A 6,185-nucleotide genomic window follows, 5' to 3' on the forward strand; every position below is an offset into this window, starting at 1 on the left:
CTGGATAGAGCTGAGGGAGGCAGTACATGACAGATTATACCGCTGTCACGTAGTCGGTTCGTAAATTGCTCATAAACTACCAAGTCTCTTGCTGTTCCTTGAGTAGTCGGCCACCGCTGCCTTACATCGCTCCTGGTTAGTAGAAAGCAATCACTAGTTATGCACCTTTGCTTTGCAATAAAATATTTGCAGGACTCTTGGGCTGATTGGCTACCTTGATGAACAAAAAAAAGTGTTAACAGGATGCTGTCGACTTAAAGCGGAAGGAGCTTAGTGACGAACTCCAAGGTCTGAAAAAGAGGGCCACCATGGAGACAGATGTGTTTGCCCTCGAAAAATCTGCAGATGAATTGTCAGAGAAAGCAGAAAAGACAAGTTGTCTTCTTCTCGTTCATTTCGAAGTCAAACAGTTTCCGTCGGACAGCAACGGAAAAATGAGCTACTCTGTTCAACATTGACAAGCAAATTGATGAAAAGCTTGCAGAAATTAAAAAGTGTGTGTGTGTGTGTGTGTGTGTGTTTGTGTGAGTGTGTGTGTGTTTTTAAAAAGGGAAGGTTATGTCCTCCATATGCATGAGAAACTTAAGTGGGGTTAAAAAAAGATTAAACTGTTAGTTGTGCATTCACTATTCAATTTCCACTACTGCCCAATTAGTTGTTAATTTGCAGTTGCTGTTTTTTTCAGGATACTATGATATACATGTATTTTACCCTGTGTCCTTCAAAGATCTTGCTTTGTGTGTGTGTAAATAAATGTTTATTTTGTATTGAACCACATAAATTGTCATCCATTTTATTGTTAAACCTCTGAGGGTAAACTTGTACACATATTTTTTATTCTTATAATGTCGACTAACATTTTCAGGAATACATAGTCATGGAAATGTGCTGAAAAGTCATGGAAAAGTATTGATTAAAATGTGTATGAACCCGGTATATTTATCTTATTGTTTACTGAGATTTATCTTTAACCTCACTCCTGAATTACTTGATTTTATTAAAACGATATTTCACCCCTGGAAAGCTGAATATAACTTTAAATTGGGTCACTTATGTAATATAAATGTGAAAAAAATTTAAATTGGTGCCTTCTAGGCCGAGAAAAGCCAGGAAATGTGTTTTTGGCTCATGTGGATGAAAGACACCAATCCCCATCCAGGGAGCATGGCTTCCAACTTTGCTTTCAGAAATCTGGCACGGCCAAGTCCGTCACTTCCACTTATTCCAAGCTTCTCAACAAGCTGTATTGCCAGTTGGCAAAGACCAGCCCGGTTGAAGTGCTAGTGAGCAAGGACCTTCCTCCGGGTGCTGTCCTCAGGGCCACAGCGGTTTATATGAAGACATCAGGAGCCTTGACCTGACCCTTCCTCTCAACCTCTCTCGCTCTCTTGTCCTCTCTCACTTTCCTCCTGTCTCCCTCTCCTGGTCTCCCCCATCTCCTCATCCAATCTCTCTCCTCCTCTCTCTCTCTCTCTCCTCCTCTCTCTCTCTCCTCCTCCTCTCTCACTTTCCTTCTAGCTACTCCTCTCCTTCAAAAAAATAGTTGTTGTTGTTTATTTAATTATAAAATAAAATAGATAGCCACACTACCTGACCCTTCCTCTCAGCCTCTCTCCCTCTCTTCTCCTCTATTCCTCATCTCCCTCTCATCCTCAGCAGACCCCTCAGGGCTTCAAGAAATTGAATTTGCATTGGGATCCCCAGCTGATCGAGATTCTGCCGAGAATTGCCCACCCGTGTCTCATGATAACGGAGGACTTCTATCAGGCAGAGGACAGGTAAAACAATGGCATTATTAAATGATCTATCTCAGGACCTGCTGTGTGTGGGGACATGTGAAAAGATCCATTTCAAACCTCAAATCATTAGCTTTAATATGGTGTATCACTTGCTGGGATTGGTGTAAGAGTGGCATTAATACAGGCCGGCAGATGAAGGCCATTTCAGGCTTAATCTAGAGAAATGCTGGGGCTGTCAACCATGCCTTGAAAATCACACTGCATGTCAGATTATGAGGAGCCAGGTTCTTCTGAAACAACCTATCTGGTATCAGTGTACAGCTCTGAATGTGGGCTCTTCTCCTCTATTCCTCATCTCCCTCTCATCCTCCGAAGGGATGTCACAAGGACAAGGGATGTGAGAAGTCACAAGGACAAGAAAGGAGTAACGATCCTGAGCCAGCGCCGCTACATCTACTACTACAGCTACCTACTTAAGAACCAGCTAGAGTACAAGCCGGTGGCTCTCCTCTTCCACAAAATGGTGTTGGAGACTCTCCCTATTTTCAGCGGGGGCACCTGCAAGGACAGTACCTTTTAAAAATAGGAGCAAGCAGACCCCTCAGGGCTTCAAGAAATTGAATTTGCATTAGGATCCCCAGCTGATCAGTCCAGTTTACCCAGAGAGCTTCAGGAGAAATATTTGCTGACTCGACGCATCGGCACAGGAGTGTGTGGGGAAGTCAAACTGGCCTTTTGAGAGATCGTCGTGCAGGAAGTGGGACAGCGACAAGAAACGCACAGACTGATAGTGCAAAAGAATCGACCACCCGAGGACGTTCAGAGAGCCATCGTTGATTTCTTCTATCAGGCAGAGGACAGTTATTCCATCGTGTTGGAGCTGATGGACGGAGATGGACACCTGCTGTGTAAAATATTTTGACTTTTCATCTGTTTTTCCTCGCCCCTACATACACACCAGACTGATTCATCTCTCCCAGCAGCAGCAGCAATGACAAGCCATGGAAGGAGGGGAAACAAATGATGGAGGAGCATGGGTTTGACAGTCTGAGCCAGAACCTGCCACTGAGCGAGGACTCCTTCAAAGAGCTATGGGAGACTGTACAATCTCCTGTGTTACTCCACCAGCCTCCACTGTCCCTGTTACAACCGACTATCCAGGGGAGCATGACTTCCAGCTTTGCTTTCAGAAATCTGGCACGGCCAAGTCCGTAACTTCCACTTATTCCAAGCTTCTCAACAAGCTGTAAAGAATGCAGAAGCTTTAAAGAATTGACAGAGGGGCACCACCAGGAGTAAAAATAAAAATAATAACCATTACAAAATCTACAACCTCTGCCCAGATAGACACTACAATGCTGCCAAATTTAACTGCAGATTGGCACAGTATCCCTTCGAAGACCACAACCCTCCTCAGTTGGAGCTAATTAAACCATATCAGCTAAAAGTGAATATTCACACGTCAAACTAACCCATTCATTATTATACAGTTATACTATGAATAGTTACCAATACACTACATTTTAGGTGTTTTTCAGGTGATTTGGAAACGGTATCCTGGTCGGTAATGACAGGAAGCTGAGCTCACAAAGCTGTGCTCGCTCTGGCTGAACAACGCAATAAAGTGTTTTTCTTCATCGACCTGATGTCAGGTGATTCAGTTTACCCAGAGAGCTTCAGGAGAAATACGCACTGACTCGACGCATCGGAACAGGAGCGTGTCGAGAAATCAAACTGACCTTTTGAGAGATCGTCGTGCTGGAAGTTTGCCATGAAAATAATCAACAAGGAGAACTTTCAATCTGAAGGGACAGCGACGAGAAACGCACAGATCGAGATTCTGCCGAGAATCGACCACCCGTGTCTCATGAAAACGGAGGATCATGCGGAGGACAGTTATTACATGGTGTTGGAGCTGATGGAGGGAGGAGAGTCAAACAGGTAAAACAATGGCATTATTAAATGATCTATCTCAGGTCCTGCTGTGTATGGGGACATGTGAAAAGATCCATTTCAAACCTCAAATCATAAGTTTTAACATGGTGTATCACTTGCTGGGATTGGTGTAAGGGTGGCATTAATACAGGCCGGCAGATGAAGGCCATTTCAGGCTTAATCTAGAGAAATGCTGGGGCTGATTCCTCAAATCAAATCCCACTGGCCAGAGAAAACATGCTGTGATTGCAATCATCAGACATTTCCTTTTTGCAAGAAGTTCGGCAGGTGGGCTGTAGTTCTTGCAAAAAGGACATTTGTTACACCATCTGGTTTGCCTGTTCATAAGCATCCAGTAAAAATTATCACCCTATTCTGTGATAAATCTTCTAGCCAACTTCATTAGAACTCATTACCACTATCATTCATGGTCAATAAAGCTCATTAATGTGAAACTATACCAAATTGTTTAGTAAAAACAAAAGCAGATATCATGTATTATTTTGAATATAGTCAGCCTTCTCCGGTCCAGTTATCCTGGATAATAACACACATGCAAAAGTATCCCCAGGTCAAAGTTTGATGCAATTTTATTCAATATATACAATAACAAAAGGTTCCAAACAAGTTTTAGAAAAAAGTTGAAACACTCCCCATGCCCTTCTGACTACATCAGAATCAGAAAGGTTTTTATTGCCAAGTACGTTTTTTAACACATACAAGGAAGTATAGGTATAAACAATATAAGTATAAGTTCACAGTATGTATAAAAAATAAAGAGCAAAGAGCATTACAGCAGAGAGAGAACAGTGGCGTGAAGGTGGAAAGTCAGGTTGGGTTCCAGGCCTTCTTAATAAGGCTAGTGGCAGAGGGGAAAAAGCTTTTCTTGTGACGTGAGGTTTTGGTCCTGATGGACCTCCGAGTCCTGCCAGAGGGGAGTTTCTCAAAGAGTTTGTGTCCGAGGTGGGATGGATCGGTCACAATCTTTCCTGCACGCTTCAGAGTCCTGGTGGCGTATAGGTGCTGGAGCGGCGGCACATGAACATCAAGGACATTCATGGTGTAGAAACATAAATAGAAAGAGAAATACATACAAATAGATTTATTTATTTAAAAAAGATGAAAAATAATATAACATTGAAAACTGAACCTAATCATCTCCTTCCCTGTCTCAATTCTCCTCCATCACTGCATCTCAGCTACCTGTGAAAGTCATTGATATGCAAATAGGGTCACCATAGGCAGATAATCCACACAGACATACACACTTACTCCAATGGGAGAGGGGGTATCCTAACATAGACACATAATCAGGTTTGTATACTTCATGAAAATGTATTTTAACACTGCATTCAGTAATTAGTCCTAGTCTAAGCTGTTTTAAACTGTTATTAAATGGACACTTCAATTATTATTACAAAGACTACCAAATCGTTTTTTCTTCTCTCTGTTATGACCTGTGACATTCACCCATTCTGCTCTCCATCACTTTCTGATCATCTTGGCTGAGGACCTCACCAGGTCACCAGGTGGTCAGCCTCCCACCTGTAGGCGGACTCATCACCATCAGAGATGAGTCCGATGAGGGAGTTGTCGTCCGCAAACTTCAGAAGCTTGACAGACTGGTGACTGGAGGTGCAGCTGTTGGTGTACAGGGTGAAGAGCAGAGGAGAAGGAACACAGCCCTGAGGGGATCCGGTGCTGGTGGTCTGTGAGTCGGAGATGTGTTTCCCCAGCTTCCCATGCTGCTTCCTGTCAGACAGGAAGTCAGTGATCCACCTGCAGGTGGGAGAGCTTCTCCTGAAGCAGAGCCGGGATGATGGTGTTAAAGGCAGAGCTGAAGTCCACAAGTGGAGTCCAGGTGCCGGAGGATGTAGTGGAGGGCCAGGTTTACTGCATCGTCTACAGACCTATTGGCTCTGTAGGCAAACTGCAGGGAGTCCAGGAGGGGTTTGCTGATGTCTTTTACCCTAACCCCCATGGCTTGTAGTCAGTCTTAGAATCTACATGTATCCCTCCAGTGAGTCAAAATACTTTTCGCTGTTGCCGGACACCAGTGCACATTGTCTCGCCCTGTTTGAAACTTTCCTGGTGGTAATTTGGGAAGGTGTGGGAGTCGACTTATTGCTACGTTTATTTCACTGAGTGTGTTTCTTTCTCTGGTTGGTAAAAGATTTGGGAAATTAATCAATGGAGTTACTATTTGTGCATTTGGAAATGTTTCAGTGAAAACCTTGTAGATTGCTTCTAGCTGTGCCCTGGCCTGTTTTGTATCTGTTTTTTTTTGTCATTTAATCCAAATGAGAGAATGACCTTTTGGACTTGGCTTGAATATGTGGCTTTTTCCAAAATTTGCAGTGCATGGCATAATGTTGCTCCTGGATAAGAGTCCACCTGTACTCTGTTGTCAAAGCATTTTGGTAACCTTCCTAAGTTTGAGTCTCCAAAAATTAAAACTGGTCTGTGAACTAATAAGTTCCAATTTTTGATTTTATCATTAAAATGCTCATT

The sequence above is a fragment of the Sander vitreus genome, unplaced genomic scaffold (assembly GCF_031162955.1).
Source record: "Sander vitreus isolate 19-12246 unplaced genomic scaffold, sanVit1 ctg673_0, whole genome shotgun sequence".
NCBI classification, from domain to species: Eukaryota; Metazoa; Chordata; class Actinopteri; order Perciformes; family Percidae; genus Sander; species Sander vitreus.